The sequence below is a fragment of the Tenrec ecaudatus genome, chromosome 12 (assembly GCF_050624435.1).
Source record: "Tenrec ecaudatus isolate mTenEca1 chromosome 12, mTenEca1.hap1, whole genome shotgun sequence".
NCBI classification, from domain to species: domain Eukaryota; kingdom Metazoa; phylum Chordata; class Mammalia; order Afrosoricida; family Tenrecidae; genus Tenrec; species Tenrec ecaudatus.
This window is the reverse complement of record NC_134541.1, coordinates 130079331-130095701: the sequence shown is the minus strand read 5'-3', so window position 1 is coordinate 130095701 and position 16371 is coordinate 130079331. Positions and strand designations below refer to the sequence as shown.

The 16371-nt window shown below is 49.3% G+C and overlaps 1 pseudogene; it reads right to left on the bottom strand.

The window, feature by feature from the left end:
• Positions 1–241: 241 nt before the first annotated feature.
• Positions 242–3820, bottom strand: LOC142422949 (2-acylglycerol O-acyltransferase 3-like; annotated as a pseudogene).
• Positions 3821–16371: the final 12551 nt, after the last annotated feature.

Sequence of the window (16371 nt, the reverse complement as noted above, 5' to 3'; positions counted from 1 at the left end):
AATGGGAATGGGCTGTCTCTTTGCAGACGGGCTCCCTACTGAATGACGCTGGCATCCTGAGAGGGAAACAGCTTTTATTAGGTGGAGGGGAGCCACAGGTCAGGGAGGGGTGGTGGCATTGTCCTGGCCATGCACTCGGCAGAGGAGGGAGGGCGAGGCCTGGAATAGAGGAAGGTGAGGTGAGCATCAGCAGGGACACCACAGCTCTCCTTGTGCTCCTCAAACAGCCGGTCCAGGGCCTTCAAGTAGAGTGTGTGGTAATGGTCAACGTCTTCCTCCATGGGGTGGAGGACCTGGGGCACGCCGATGGGGCGGCCCACTGGGGGGACAGGGAGGCAGCTGCTGAGCACAGAGTCCTGTGATGCCCAAGAGTCCGAGGGCAGCTTTCCCTAGGAGATGAGTACTCACCCACCATGATGATGGGCCTGGGGAAGGGCATGAGGCCCCAGGATTTGGCCGAGAAGAGACTCTGGCCAAAGAAGATGCAAGGAGCAAAGCCCACCAGTTTCTTGAAGGTCATCTGGCAGCGGTACTGCCAGGAGTCGGCAGGAAAAGTCTTGACGTTGAAGATACCATTCTCTCCGAAAGAGTAGATGGGTATCAGGGAGGCCCTTGGGAGGAGAGGAGGGAGGCATGAGGCTGGTGGCTGGCGCCTGAGCTGCCTCAGAGGCTCTCAGCTGCTGCTTCCCAAGACCCCAGAAGTCACACCAAAGAGGGCGTCCACCTCTGGCCACCAAGGAAGATCCCCCAGGAAGGGTTCACCTTTCTTGAGACTCAACGGTGCACTACAGATACTTTTCTCATTCCGCCTTTACAACATGACAGGCTTGCCAGGCGGCGTGTGCGCTACTTCCCAGGTGAGGAGACATGGCCAAAGGCTTGCCTCTGAGATAGTGCCAGGGACTTGAACTCAGGACTTCCGGGGCCCTTTTTTGGGCATTCTAACCTTGCCTCTTTCTGATGCACAGATATGCAATAGGGTAGACGGAGGCTGCGCACCGTGTTTGGCTTGGTGTGAGAACTCAGCGCGGAGGTGGGCACTCTACCTGCCTATATTGCCCTTCAGCGGGACCCAGGTGAAAGCTCCAGCATCTTCCAGTGACCCCGGGGGACATCAGAGCCACTCACCCGTGCTGCAGCGTAAGTCGCACAAAGCCTTTGCGATTCAGGAGATTAAGACTGTGCTGGCCAGGGCCTGAGTCCAGCATCTCCTGGGCACCCCCGACGACGATGACCACGAGCTGGCCACACGGGTTCTGGGACAGGATATAGTTCAGGTTCTGATGGTCCACAGAACAGAGTCCTGTATTGGGGGTGGGTGGGTGGGGGTTGATGGAGGCGGTGCAGGAAGCAGTCACCACCAGCACAGAGGTTCCTGAGTACCTCAACTTTATGGGAAGGGTGAGTTCCCACTATTGTTCCATATGCCCTCATGCCACTAGGTGTCAGCCTCTAGTCCAAGTGCAGACACCAGATCACCAGCATCCAATCAAAGCCCCTGAGGGAGTAGTACTGGTGGAGGTGTGACTCTTGCCTTGGGGACTGTCAACTCCTCCTCCACCTCCCCATCATCATCTTCTTCCTCCTCCATGCTCACCAGAAATCATGAGATAGTCACAGTAGATGGGGAGGGGGAATAAGCCTGCCAACGTGGCCAGGAAGGGCCGGAGCCCAGGGAACTTCTGGGAGAAGGCGTTGCTCTCTGTGCAGAAATTGCAGCTGTACCCGATGCACACGATCCCGTGGGGGTGGGCGCCCATCACGTTGTCCAGGGGCAACTCAGCTGTTTTCACAAGCTGTGGGTGATCTGGGAGGATCAGGGAGAGAGAGGCAAAGGGAACGTCACACTGGGAAAAGTTAGTCCTCCACATCAGTGGACCTCCAAGTGTAAGGTCCTTGGAGGGGTAGAAGATGGCCGTGCACCCCTCCCCACTGCCTGTGCCTGGGCCATCTGACCAGTCACCTTGATAGGAAAATAATCCCTCAGGTACTTCCAAATTGTCTGATTCCTCATCCACATGGAGCATCTTCAACTGGGATCACAGGTCACAGAAGTTGGCATGTCAGAGTCCTCCCAGGCTCCTGTCCCGCCAGTTTTTGTGGGTTTGGGGAGGGGGCTGCCCGAAACTCACCTTGGTTGGGCGTGTCCCAGTCCAGGTAGAGCCAGGCAAAGTAGAGAAGGGAGATGGGCCAGAGCGAGGTGAAGAGAAGGAGGAAGAGCAGGAGGGTGGAGAAGATGCCTGGGTGAGAGGTGAGAGAGAATGAGGAATGAGCTCCCTAAGAGCTTCCGGGCTCGCTTGACCTGCAGAGTGAGGAAAACTGGAGGTCCTCCCTCCAGTTCCAGGCCTCCGAGCCTCTCCCTTTCCGTTCAGCCATGAAAAAATATGTGGTCACATACTGCCAGACCAACGCTGATTCCAGCCACCGCCTTCCTGGGGTTTTCCTGGTAGGTGAGTGGGGGAGCTGAGGAAACCTCCATCCCTTGGCCTCCTGTCTTCCGTGGGGTTCAGGGTGGCAGAAGTGAGAGCCTGGAAGCCTGCCCTCGGTAAGGTTTTCTGGGCCTGGAAGCCTGGCTTTGCCTGTGTGTGTGAGTTGGCAAGTGGCCGTAGCCCTGAGATCCGTGGCCAGAGACCAAAAAGCTCCAGACTCTTCCCTGGAGGTGAACTTTGAACTTCTTCTTATGTGGTCTAGGCTGGCCATAGGACTGGGTCCGGGAAGGCGTTTTCGAGGGAGGGGCAACCCCCAGGTATTGAAGAGATTGGTGTGGGGAGGGGACAGTGCAGCTTATCCAGTGGGTCCCATAAGTGCCAGCTGTGTATGTGTGTGGCAGGGGGTGGGGGGGCACACAAATCCCCAGGAGATGATTCCTCCCGATCCTGCCCGAAATCAAGCCTGTTTGCAAGTCACAGTGAGGGTCAAGGCCAAGGGGACTGGGTGCTGGACCTGCGGCCTGGTCCGTCCTGGCTGTGTGCTAGCATGCTCTCACGGGTGCTGGCACACACACACACACACACACACACACACACACACACACACACACACATGCGTGGGGTTCCTCTTCTTTATTTCACTCCCTGGACACCCGGGCTAGAGGGTGGGAGCAGCAGGTCAGTTTAGGAGGGGATGAGGTGGCAGCGGTCAGGGCCACCTTAGAGTTCATGGAAGAGGTGTCTCAGCCGCTGCTTGTGGGGCGTGAGCAGCATGTCCACATGCATGACTGCGCGTGGACTAGGCCCCCAATGTGGGCAGGAAAGAAGCCAAAGGTGAAGGTCACCCGCTGCCAGCTTGGCGCGGCCCTGACTAGAGGACTCCGGGGCAGTGAGGCGGAGCTCGGCGCCCAGCAGCAGGTCCTACTGACCATTGAAGAGCCTGGGGCAAGGTGCATCTGCGCCCACAGCCAGGTCAGCGCCTTGGTGGTCTCCAGGGCGAGCTCCTTCACTCTGAGCGAGAAGCCCCACACCAGCAAGGCCTGGAGAGGGGCATAACTGCGTGGACTCAGGCTACCCACCCATGCCCACCCACCCCTTCTTGGGGCAACCTGGGTACATGGCCCACGCCAAGTTCTGGTGCCAACTGCACCTGAACACTCAGTGTCTGGGTTTTGCCTGCAGCCCCTCTCTGGAATCTCCCCTGTGCAAGAACGGCCACCCGGCAGCCTCCAGGTCTAGAGGGCAAGTAGGAGGTGCTAGCCAGGTCTGAGTAGGCTAAAAGAGGAGAGAGGTGGGGGTACCATGCTCAGAAACTGGACTCCTGGGTATTGCAGGGGGCGAGTGTGTGTCATTGGCAATTTGGGGGACCAGGATTATCAACCTACCTCCATCTCCATTGGAGGAAGGCGAAGGCTCTGAGACCCAGCTCTGCCCACAGCTCCCCTTCTTCACCAGTCGCCCCAGAAGATGGGAAGGTGGAACCAACAGGGCAGCATGAGCATGGCCTCCATGCAGAAGTTATCGAAGGCCCTGACCACCAGGATGCCGGGAGGGTAGAAACCAAAGAAGAGGTGGTGTCAAGAAGGATCGAGCTCGGTGGTCTTTGGGAGCTGCAGAGACCTGAGGCAGGGCCAGCTCAATGACGCTGAGGACTCTGACAGCTCATAAGGCTTCTTCCTCTGCCCACTCCTTCCCACAGGCCACACGCTTTAGACAGAGGGTCTAACTGCATACACAGAGTCCTGTTGGCACAGTGCGTTACGCTGGGGCCTGCTAACCGCAAAGTCAGCAGTTTGAAGCCACCACTCGCTATTTGAGAGAATGGCCAGGCTTTCTACTACAGTAGAGATATATTGTCTCAGAACCCCATGGGAGGAGTTCTACCCTGTCCTATCAGGTCTCTATGAGTCGGGATAGACTTGACGTCAGTGGGTTTGGGGATTTCTTGAGTTAGCAGCATACAAGAATATACGCCTTCCAATGGACTATGTGGTTTACAGATGAGAGTCTAGTATGTAGTTTCTTTTTTAATAAGACCCTTCACCTGCCACAATCCATTTGCAAACACAAGCCGCTCCAAGGAAGAAAGATGGAGCTTTCTACGCTCGTACAGAGTTACAGTATAGGAAATCCACAGGGGGCAGTGCTACCCAGTCCCAGAGGGGCAGGATCAACGAGATTGCAATGGTTATCCGTTGGGCTGCGATCCTCCTGGTCTGCAGTTTGAAACCCCCAGCAGCTGTGCCGGAGAAAGACTCGGCTCCCATAAAGAGTTGGCATCAGCTCGATAGCAGTGAGATTGGTTTTAGTTCAAGAATGCTTTCTCTGAAGGTTCACAGCCGGAACAATTCCAGCTTTCTTACCCATCAGATCTCCACCATGGTCTGAGTGGTCAAAAGTAAAATGGAAACTGGCTTACAGTCTTTTGTGACACACAAGCTACTTTCCAAACGAAAAAAAGAGAATGTTTTCATTCTTTATATTCAAAACGGTAAATAAAGTAAGTAGCTAATGAAATCCCCTTCATTTGACCATGACCATAACATTAAGAATCAAATCTATGAGATAAAGCCCCAGTCAGCAGCCTGGGAGTCCTGGTGGTGCTTGCAGTGGGGACATGCAGTTTTGGGCTACGATCTGCTGCATGATAGGCAGTTCGAAACCACCATCGGCTCTGCGGGAGAAAGACTGGGCTCTCTACTCTCATCAACACTTACAGTCTCAGAAACCCACAGGAGATCGCTGTGAGTTCCCTTGACTCCATGGCAGTGAGCTGGGCTTAGGGATGGTGCTGTCAGATAAGTGTTGCATGAATGACGGGTAACGTGGGTGGTTCAAGACCACCAGCCACTCTGCTGGAGAAAGATGAGTCTGTCTGCTTCTGTCATGATTCACAGCCACGAAATCACCCCATGGAGTCACTATGAGTGGAATGGACCAGACGGCAGTGGGTTTGCTGTGATGAGCCCCCTGGTGGAGCTGGTGGGTAGTGCTGGACGTCCAACCTTAAGTAGTTCCAACCCATCCATCCTTTTCCATGGGAGAATGACTCACATGGTAGCTATGATTTGAAGCCAACAGGATAGCAGTGTTTTCTTTCCTTTTCTTTATTTATTTTTATGAACAAGCATGGAAAGAAATGGACTGGTTTATACATTGCCCAGTCGTTGCTTTGGATAACCATATCCTCGTTTGTAGATGACTTGAGCAGGTGATTGCTTTGCTTATTGGACAATCCGTCCCTGGTAGAAGGCCGGAGCCCCATGGTCAATGAGATTAGATTTGGGGGAGATGATCTATCCAAGAGTTTTCTCAGAGCGCCCACACCCCTCAGCCTGTGCCTTCACAGAGATAGAGAAGCAGTCCCGGAAATATCGACACACCTCCCATTTGTAGACCCAGGCCGAGGGAGGAGCTGTGCCCCAACTCTCTGCATGTGTCATTCTTCATGGAGCCACGGAAGGTAGAAGGCAGCAGGGAGTCAGGCCTGGCCTAGCAGTACCAGGAGCCTGTCCACGCACACCTGGCTGGGGGCCGCGAGAGTGGCAGCTATCCACCTGTCCACCTCCTATGTCAGACTCCCCAAGTCCTACTCCTATGTCAGATTCCACCGGTCCTACTCCTATGTCAGACTCCACCAGTCCTACTCCTATGTCAGACTCCACTGGTCCTACTCCTATTTCAGACTCCACCACTCCTATTCCTAAGTCAGACTCCACTGGTCCTGCTCCTATGTCAGACTCTACCACTCCTACTCCTATGTCAGACTCCACCGGTCCTACTCCTATGTCAGACTCATACAGCGCACCTGCACCCCTAGACCCCTGCAAGTGCCTTAAGGGTCCTACACTGTTTGCCTGGGGACAGGGGAAAGCATATTGCCAGGTGCTTGTGGTCCCCAGGCTTCATGGACTTGCTGAGCCCCAAGAAGGGGAAGACTCTGTCAGGACAGTGTCCACTTAGTGGCCCCCGCTTAAGAGACTGAAGGAGGCACCTTACTGTGGAGGGAGTCAGACAGAGGCGGCTGCCCACAGCTCTTACACATTTGCGCCTTTGGGCTCAATGGCTTGGTCTTGACCCTGGTCCAACCCCTAGATTTTTTCCCTTGACTGACCCACACAGTAGAACCTCATCAGCCCAGTATGGAAGGGTTAATAATTACCCAGGTTCACAAGGTATAAGGGAAATGGTCATGTGGTGCGGTCTTGGGGCACTCCAACCCTGTGGAGGGCAGGACTGTGGGCCTCGGTGAGGAGTCGGGCTGGCAGCCAGCAGTCCGGAAACTGACTTGCCTGGGTAGGGTCTCCTGTGAATGGCTAGCCCCTTTGTTGCAATGAGAACAGCTCAGAGACCCCTTAGTCAGTGGGTGGGCCCTGAAGCTGGAGGGACTGCAGAAAGATTACTTTCCAGGCAGCAGGTCAGCCCTGTATGAGAACCCCCAGAATGGAAGGCTTGCAAAGAAAGGCCAAGGATTGGTGGGAGCCGGTCCTTTTTCCAGGGCCAGGATTGTAACACATTACTGTTTTCCACCCACACGTTTCAGTCAAGTGTCTCACGGGAGAAGGTCCTACTAGGAAATACTTCTGCTTCATTCATACCTATCACAGTGGCTCTTTGAGTAAGGTCGCATCCCACCTGGCTGTCAGCAACAAGAGGCCAAATCTCCTACTCCACGCAGCGGACCCCTTGGCTCTGCAGGTGAGAGATGCTCACTAAATGGGTAGGGGTCTGGAGGAGGCAGGGTCAATCAGTTTCCAGTGTCCAACATTGGTGCTCAGGCTGGTCACAGGCTAGCCTGCTGCCTTCCCCTTCCATTGACATGGTCAAGAGCTCTAACCAAAAGGGGCTTTCTCACAACTCACCCTGCACCTTTCCATCCACAAGGCATATTAGATGTGCGTGTGTGCGTGGCTGGGAGAGGTCAAGGGGTGGTGGACTTAAACTCCAAAGAAATAATCAGGTGAAACCGAAAAGCACTAGCCCAGGTGTCAGCCTCACCTGCCAGGTAGGCAGGCTCCTCAAGGGAGGTGGACTACAGCAGGATAGAGGGAGGAAGGAGAGGGTTATTAAAACAATAACAACCAAACGTATGGAAATAGGCAAAAGTTGGGCACATGTGGAGATAGTCACACTTGGTGCCCTGTTGGTAAAAGGGTGAATCCCAGTGTGGAAATTGCACCTGACCTGATTCCACCACACCGAGGCAAATCACTAGGGGAGTGCGGCGGAACAGCATGGGAATGGAGTGCCAAGGTCCCCAGGGAATGCTGAAAGTGGACTTTGGGACCAGGGCATGATGCCCCAACAGACTGGAATGGAAAACGCTCCTAAGGGCTAGCAAACAATCCCTGAACTAACTACAAGGTTTTCTCTTGTGAACTGTTTTGTTCTGTTCTTTGTCAGTGGTTTGTTTTTGCTGTTTTATTGTCTGGTTGTATACTGTTGCTTTGTTTTCCTCTGTCTTGTTTTCATGTGTGTAAGTGTCTCCACAGGTCTGTCTGAATAGGACAGGCTGGATGAACTATCTGGAGGAAAAACAACGGGACCGACAGTTCCAGGGGGACTTGGGGTGGGGGGTAGAGGGGGTAAGGAAGTGGTGTTAACAAACACAGGGACAAGGGAAAAACATGGGACCCCAAATGGTAGAGAGGGTGGAGTGGCAGGCCTGGTGGGGAATGATCAAGGGTAAGGTTGCGTAGAGAAGAGGTATACTCTAGCCCAGGTGGCGATGAAGCATGGTAGTAGGGCAGGAGGAAAGTCAAGGGAGATGGAGGAAAGAGCTAGGAGTCAAAGGGCATTTATGATGGTCTAGACAAAGACATGTACATGCAAATATATATAGGAGGATGGGGAAATAGATCTATGTGTCTATATTTATAGGTCAAGTATTAAGGTGGCGGAAGGACCTTGGGCCTCTACTCAAACACTCCCTCAATGCATGAATACTTTCTTTTATTAAATTGGAACTCTATGATGCTCACTCTCCCGACACAACGGCTGGAGCCAAAGTGGGTGAACAAGTAAATGTGTTGAAGAAAGCTGATGGTGCCCGGCTATCAAAAGAGATAGTGACTGGGGTCTTAAAGGCTTGAAGATAAACAAGCGGCCATCTAGCTCAGAAGCAACAAAGTCCACATGGAAGAACACACCAGCCTGTGTGATCGAGTGGTCCCAAAGGGATCAGTTACCAGGCATCAAAGAACAAAAAATCATATCATTGACTGCACACCTCCATGATAGGATCGCTGAAGACAAATGGGTGCATAAGCAAATGTGGTGAAGAAAGCTGATGGTGCCCGGCTATCAAAAGAGATAGTGTCTGGGGTCTTAAAGGCTTGAAGGTGACCAAGCGGCCATCTAGCTCAGAAGCAAATAAGCCCACATGGAAGAAGCACACCGGCCAGTGCGATCACGAGGTGCCAAGGGACCAGGTATAAGGCATCATGCAAAAAAAAAAGATATATATGTGTGTATGTATGTGTATATGTGTATGTATGTATATATATATATATATATATATATATATACCATATTAAATGAAGGGGGAAGTGCAGAGTGGAGACCCAAGGCCCAAGTGTCGGCCAATGGAGATCCCCTCATAGAGGGGTTTAGGAGAGGAGATGGGTTAATTAGGGTGCGAGGTAGTACTGAGGAAGAACACAGCTTTCCCCCAGATCCTGGATGCTTCCTCCCCCCAACTACCATAATCCGAATTCTACCTTGCAGGGCTGGATAGGGCAGAGGCTGTATACTGGTACATATGAGGGCTGGAGGCACAGGGAATCTAGGGTGGATGATACCTTCAGGACCAAGGGTGTGAGGGGCGATGCTGGGAGAGTGGAGGGTAAGTGGATTGGAAAGGGGGAACTGATTACAAGGATCCACGTGTGACCTCTTCCCTGGGAGAGGGACGGCAGAGAATGGGGGGAGGGGAGACTCCAGATAGGGCAAGATATGACAAAATAACGATGTATAAATTACCAAGGGCACATGAGGGAGGGGTGACAGGGGAGGGAGCGGGGGAAAAAGAGGACTTGATGCAAAGGGCTTAAGTAGAGAGCAAATGCTTTGAGAATGATTGGGGCAGGGAATGTATGTATGTGCTTTATAAAATTGATGTATGTATATGTATGGATTGTGATAAGAGTTCTATGAGTCCCTAAGAAAATGAAAAAAAGAAAAGAGGAGAAAAAATGATTAGGGAAAAGAATGTACAGATGTGCTTTATACAATTGATGTATGTATATGTATGGACTGTGATAAGAGTTGTATGAGCCCCTAATAAATTGTTTTTTTAAAAAAAAGGTGAATCCTCTGTGGAAAACAGTTTGATGGAGCCTCTCAGTTTCAACCTTGCTCCAGCATCTGATCCAGCAAAACCAAAGGGGCCCAGGTGGCACAAACAAGCTAAGCACTTGACTGCAACGGGAAGATTAAGGGTTCAAGACCCCCATCAACACCTCACCAAGAGAAAGACTGGCCCGCTGCTCTGGTAGAGATGGCACTCACAAAAACCCTAGGGGGGCAGTTCTCCTCTGTCCCAGGGGGTGGCTGTACACCAGCACCTAACAGCAGTCATCAACCTTACACACCCATCAGCATGAAAAGCAGGGCTCCCAAGAGGTTCTTGAACACCAGTGTTCACAGCAGCCTGACTCCCAGTAACCCAATGGGGGGAACAAGGGGTCAACAGGGGAATGTCTAAGCTACGCGAGGTCCATTCATCCAGACGCACTCTGTTGTTAGGTGCTGTGCAGTTGATTCCGACCCACAGACAGCCTCTGAAACATGCATGGTTTGATTCGGCGCCACTCTCACAATTGTTCCTGTGCTTGATTGAGTCCATGGTCACAAGCCACTGTGCGAATCCATTTTGTTGAGAGCCTTCCTTTTTTCCACGGCCCCCCTACTTTACTGAGCAGGATGTCCTTTCCCAGGGGCTGCTCTCTCCTGGTACCATGTCTCAAGTACCTGAGATGAAGTCTTGACATCTGGGCCTTTAAAGAGCATTCTGACTATCAGACAGGCCAAGATATGACAAAATAATAATTTATAAATTATCCAGGGCACATGAGGGAAGGGCGAGCACGGAGGGAGGGGAAAAAAGAGGACCTTATGCAAAAGGATTAAGTGGAGAGTAAATGCTTTGAAAATGATGAGGGCAAAGAATGTACAGATGTGCTTAACACAATTCATGTATATATGCATTGTTATAATAATTGTATGAGCCCCTAATAAAATGTTTTTTTTTAAAGAACATTTTGTCTGGACTTCTTCCAAGACAGATGTCCTTTATATTGGTTGTCCAGGGTACGCTCAACATACTTTGACAGCACTAAGCATATAAATTCTTTCTGTCTCCCTGATTCCATGTCTGACTTTGCATGCATGTGAGGTGATTGAAAATACCATGGCTTGTGTCGGGCGTACCTCAGTTCTCAAAGTAACTTCTCTGCTTTCCAACACTCAAAGAGCTCTTGTGAAAGCAACAGCAAATCCTTGACACCTTCATCTTTTCTCTGTGTATCCTGCTGTTATCTGTTAGTCCAATTGTGAGGATTTCGTTTTTTTTTCTTTCTTCTTTTTTTTTTTTGAGTTGGTGTTCTTGACATTGAGTTGTAATCTATCTGAAGGCTGCAATCCTTGACCTTCATCAGCAAGTGTTTCAAGTCCTTCCTCACTTTCATCAAGCAAGGTTGTGTCCTCTGCGAAGATCAGGTGTGCAGCAAGTTGTTAATAAGTTTTACCCCAATGCTGGTGCCACATTTCCGCCCATATCAATCCAGCCTCTCTGATGAATTTTCTCCGTATGTAGATTGAGTGAGTATGGTTAGAGGATGCCACCGTGACATGCAACTTCTCTTAGACCATGCAGTGTCTCTTTGTTCCGTTCCCATACCTGCCTCTTGGTCCGTGTGCAAGTTCTGATTCAGTACAATGAAGAGTTCTGGAAGTCCCATACTTCTCAAGGCAATCCATGGTTTGGGTTAGTCCACACAGTCCAATGCCTTGGCATAGTCAATACACCCAAGCAAACATCTTTCAGGATTTCTTGTTTTCAGCCAACATCCATTTGACAAGAGCAATGATTTCCCTTGTTCCACGTCCTTTTCTGAGTCCGGACAGAACCTCTCGTTGCTCCCTCTCGATGCACTGCTACAACTTTTGCTGGGTGTTCTTTAGAACAATTTTATTTCCGTGTGATATCAATAATATTATTCATTAATTTGAGCTTTCTGTTGGGGTACCTCTCTTTGGAATGAGTACAACATGGTCTCTTACAGTCATTTGGCCAAGTAGCTTTCTTCGAAGTTTCCTGGCATTGACCAGTGAGTGCTTCCAGTGCTTCATCAGCTTGCTGACACACATTTTAATTGATATTCTGTGGATTCCTGGAGCCACGTTTTTGGCTAACACCTTGAGGGGAGTTTGAAATTCTTCCTTCAGCACCATTGGTTTTTGCTAATATGCTACCTCCTGAAATGGTGGAATGTCGGCTAGTTCTCTTTAGTATTGTGACCCTGTGTATTCTTTCCATTTTCTCTGCATCATTCAATATATTGCTCCAACAATCATACAACATGTCAACCCAAGGCTTGAATTTCTTTTTCAATTCTTTTGGTTTCAGATATGCTAAGCATGTTCTTACCTTTTGCTTGCCTTACTCTAGGTCTGTGCACACATAATATTTGACTTTTTCTTCCTGAGCTGACCTTTCAAATTTTCTGTTTGGCTCTTTGACTTCATCCTTTTGTCCATTTTCCTTAAGGACTCTATGATTGAGATCGAGTTTCACAGTCTCTTCTGACATTCACTTAGATCTCTTCTTTCTGTCTTGTTATTTCAATGGCATTATGCTTTCTTCGTCACGTCCTCCCACAGTTTATCAGGTCTTCTGTCTTTAGTATTCAATGCAGTAAATCTGCTCTTGAGATGTTCTGTAAATTCAAGTGTTCTAGACTCAAGGTCATATTTTGCCTCTTGTGCACTTGTTTTAATTTTCATGAGCCTTGACCTGAGCTTACATAGGAGCAATTGATGGTCTGTTCCACAGTCAGCCTCTTGTCTGCTTTTAGTTACTGATATTGCGCTTCTCCATCCTCACTTTCCACAGATGTAATCAGTTTGGTTTCTGTGTATTCCATTGGTGGAAGTTCATGTGTATAGTTGCCTTTTGGGTTGATGAAAGGATATTTACTATGAACAAGTTGTTGGTCTGGCATCGCCAGCGCGGTTTCTATTACCAAGGCAGTATTTTCCAACTACTGGTCTTTCCTCTGTTTCCAATGTTTGCATTCCATTCCACAATAATTATCCATGCATCTTGATTGCATGTTTAATTTCAGACTGAAGACAGTTGCATTCTCTATTTCTTCATCACTAGTATTTCAGTAGCTGTATTGATTAGATTTCCTTGAAGGCAGATAGATACAATCCTATCACAGACAGCATGAGAATTCATGACTGATTTTGCATTGTGCTTATTTTTTTCAACGTTGTATTTGGAGCTCATACAACTCTTATCACCATCCATACATATATCAATTGTGTAAAGCACATGTGTACATTCATTGCCCTCATCATTTTCAAAGCATTTTCTCTCCACTTAAGCCCTTTGTATTAGGTCCTCTCTTTTCACCTCCCTCCCCGTTATCCCTCCCTCACGAACCCTTGATAATTTATAAATTATTATTTTGTCATATCTTGCCCTATCCAACGTCTCACTTCACCCGTTTTTCTGTTCTCCATCTCCCAGTGAGGAAGTCACATGTAGATCCTTATAATAGGTTCCCTCTTTTCAACCCACTCTCCTTCTAATATCCAAGTATCACCACTCACACCCCTGGTCCTGAAGGTCTCATAGTCCTGGATTCCCTGTGCCTCCAGATCCTTTCTGCACCAGTGTACCTCCTCTGCTTTATCCAGACTTGCAAGGTAGAATTCAGATCATGATAGTGGGGGGAGGGAGCATTTAGGAACTAGAGGAAAGGTATATTCTTCATTGGTGCTACAAAGCACACTGACTGACTCATCTCCTCCCCTATACTCCTCTGCAAGGGATCTCCAGTGGATGACAAATGGTCTTTGGGTCTCCACTCTGGGTCTCCACTTCCCCCTTCATTCACTATGGTAAGATTTCTTTTGATCCGTTTGATGCCTTATACCTGATCCCTTCGACAATTCATGGTCACACAGGCTGGTGTGCTTCTTGCATGTGGGCTTGGTTGCTTCTCAGCTACATGGCCGCTTGTTTACCTTCAAACCTTTAAGACCCCAGACACTCTTTTGATAGCCGGGCACCATCAGCTTTCTTCACCACATTTGCTTATGCACCTGTTTGTCCTCAGTGATCGTATCATGGAGGTGTGCACCCAATGATGTGACTGTTTGTTCTTTGATGCCTGATAACTGATCCCTTTGGAACCTCATGATCATACAGGCTGGTGTGTTCTTCCACATTGGCTTTGTTGCTTCTGAGATAGATTGCTGCTTGTTTATCTTCATGCCTTTAGGACCCCAGACGCTATATCTTTTTTATAGCCGGGCACCATCAGCTTTCTTCACGACATTTGCTTATTCACCTGCTTTGTCTTCAGCACTTGTGTCGGGAGGGTGAGCATCATAGAATGCCAATTTAATAGAAGAAAGTACTGTTGCATTGAGGGAGTACTTGAGTGGAGGCCCATTGTCCTTCCGCTACCTTAATACTAAACCCATAAATATAGGCACAAAATCTATTTACACACACACACATATATATATGTATATATATATTTGCATAGGTACATGTCTTTGTCTAGACTTCTATAAATACCCTCGCCTCCCAGCTCTTGCCTCTATTTCCCTTCACTTTCTTCATGTCCCACTATCATGCTCCATCCGACCCGGGTTTCAGCAATACCTCTTCCTTACATTACCCTTGATCATGCCCTACCAGGCCTGCCACACCAACCTCACCACCAATTTGGATCACTTGTTGTTCCCTTGTCCTGGGTTTGTTAACAACACTTCCTTACCCCCCACCTTCCCCTATCCGATTTCCCCCAAGAACTGTTGGTCCCATTGTTTTTCTTCTAGCTGGTTCATCCAGGCTGTCTAATTGAGACAGATCTGCGGAGATAATAACATGCACAAACAAAAAACAAGACAGAGCAAAACAAAGCAACAATATACAACAAAACTACAAACCACTGGCCAAAAAAAAAAAAAAAACCAGAACAGAACAAGAAAGAACAGCTTGTAGTGAGTTCAAGGATCATTTGTTGGCCTTTAGAAGTGTTTCCAGTCAAGTCTGTTGGGGCACCATGCCCTGGCCCCAAAGTCCACCTTCAGAATTCACTGGGGACCTTGCCGCTCCATTCCCTTGGTCTCCGCTGCACTCCCCCGTGCTTTGTCTTGGTGTGATGGGATCAGGTTGGGCACAATTCCCACACCGTGTCTCCAGTGCTGCCACCCGCAGGGCCGTCGGTCATGTCTCATATTGGGGCTTCCCATGTGGTCCTCTCTGTGGCCTGGCTGCTCTAAATGGGGTCATCGTCGTCAGGGCCTGGTGGACCAGGATACGCTCCACTCTCTCCTACTCCCCCTTCATCTGCTCCTGTGCGCTCCGATCAGATGTGACCTGCTCCTGGAGCTGCAGATTCAATGCTCCTTTGAAATAAATTCTTCTGGGCTGAGGTGCAGGCATCCACTTAGTATTTGGTACTTGGCCAGCCCGCCAGACATCTCCAATAGTTCCCTACTCCACGCCAGAATGTTGAATTCACACCTTGGGGAGATGGGTTGAAGTCTGGTCCCTCTATCCCTGTGAAGATATAAACAATACCCTCCCCTTGGGTGGGTTAGCGCCCCATGCCTCCGCTACCCATTTCTTCCTTATTTTCATCCTTTTCTTTTTTCCTTTCCCCACCTCCTCCCCAGTTGTCTACCATGAGCATCCCTGGATTTGATCTGGTTCCTGCCATACTACACGGTCCTCACCCCAAGAATGTGTGTATGCAGTAGCATTTTCCCTATGCACCTTTTGCATTGTTTTTTTTAATGGTTACCTCAGTGGGCCCATGCTTTACTTGTCCTTTTGTGCCTGACTTACTTCGCTTAGCATGATTTCCTCCAGTACTTCTCATGGCGCTATGTGCTTCATACATTCATCGCTGCTTTTTACCGATGAGTAGTACGCCATTGAATGTATATACCACAGTTTTTAATCCAATCGTCAGTTGATTGACATTTGGGTTGCTTCCGACTCCTTGCAATTGTGAACTGTGCCGCAATGAACATTGGAGCACAGATGTCTGGCCTTGGTTTGTTTCTTGCCTCTCCTGGGTGTATGCCCAGAAGGGAGATGGCAGGGTCATATGGTAACTCGATCTCCATCAGTTTTAGGTATCGCCAGATTGATTTCCATAGTGGCTGTACGTACTTACAAGTCCACCAGCAGTGGATGAGAGTTCCTGTCTCCCCACAGCCCCTCCAGCACTTGTTGCTTTCTGATTTTTTGAATTGGGCTACCTTTGAGGGTGTTAGGTGGTACCTCATTGTTTTAATTTGAATTTCTCTTATGGCTAAAGATCGGGAACATTTTCTCATATGTGTGTTGGCCATTCGGAATACTGCCCCTGTGAAACTTCTGTTCAGGTCCTTTGCCCACCTCTCAAGTGGGCAATTAGTTTTTTTTCTTTTGGGGAGCGAGCAAGTATAGTAGAGTTTAGTAATAAGGTCTTTGTCTGATGTGTCATAGCGAAAAATGTTTTCCCAGGTCATTGACTCTCTTATTATTCTATTGGTGAATTCTTTCGACATACACAGGTGTTTTTTCTTCAGTATATCCCATTATAACCCACTCTCCCTCTACCCTCCCAGTTTTGCCACTCACATCCCTGGCCCTGAATTTATCATCTGCTCTGAGTTCCTTGTGCCTCCAGCTTCTATTTGCAGCACT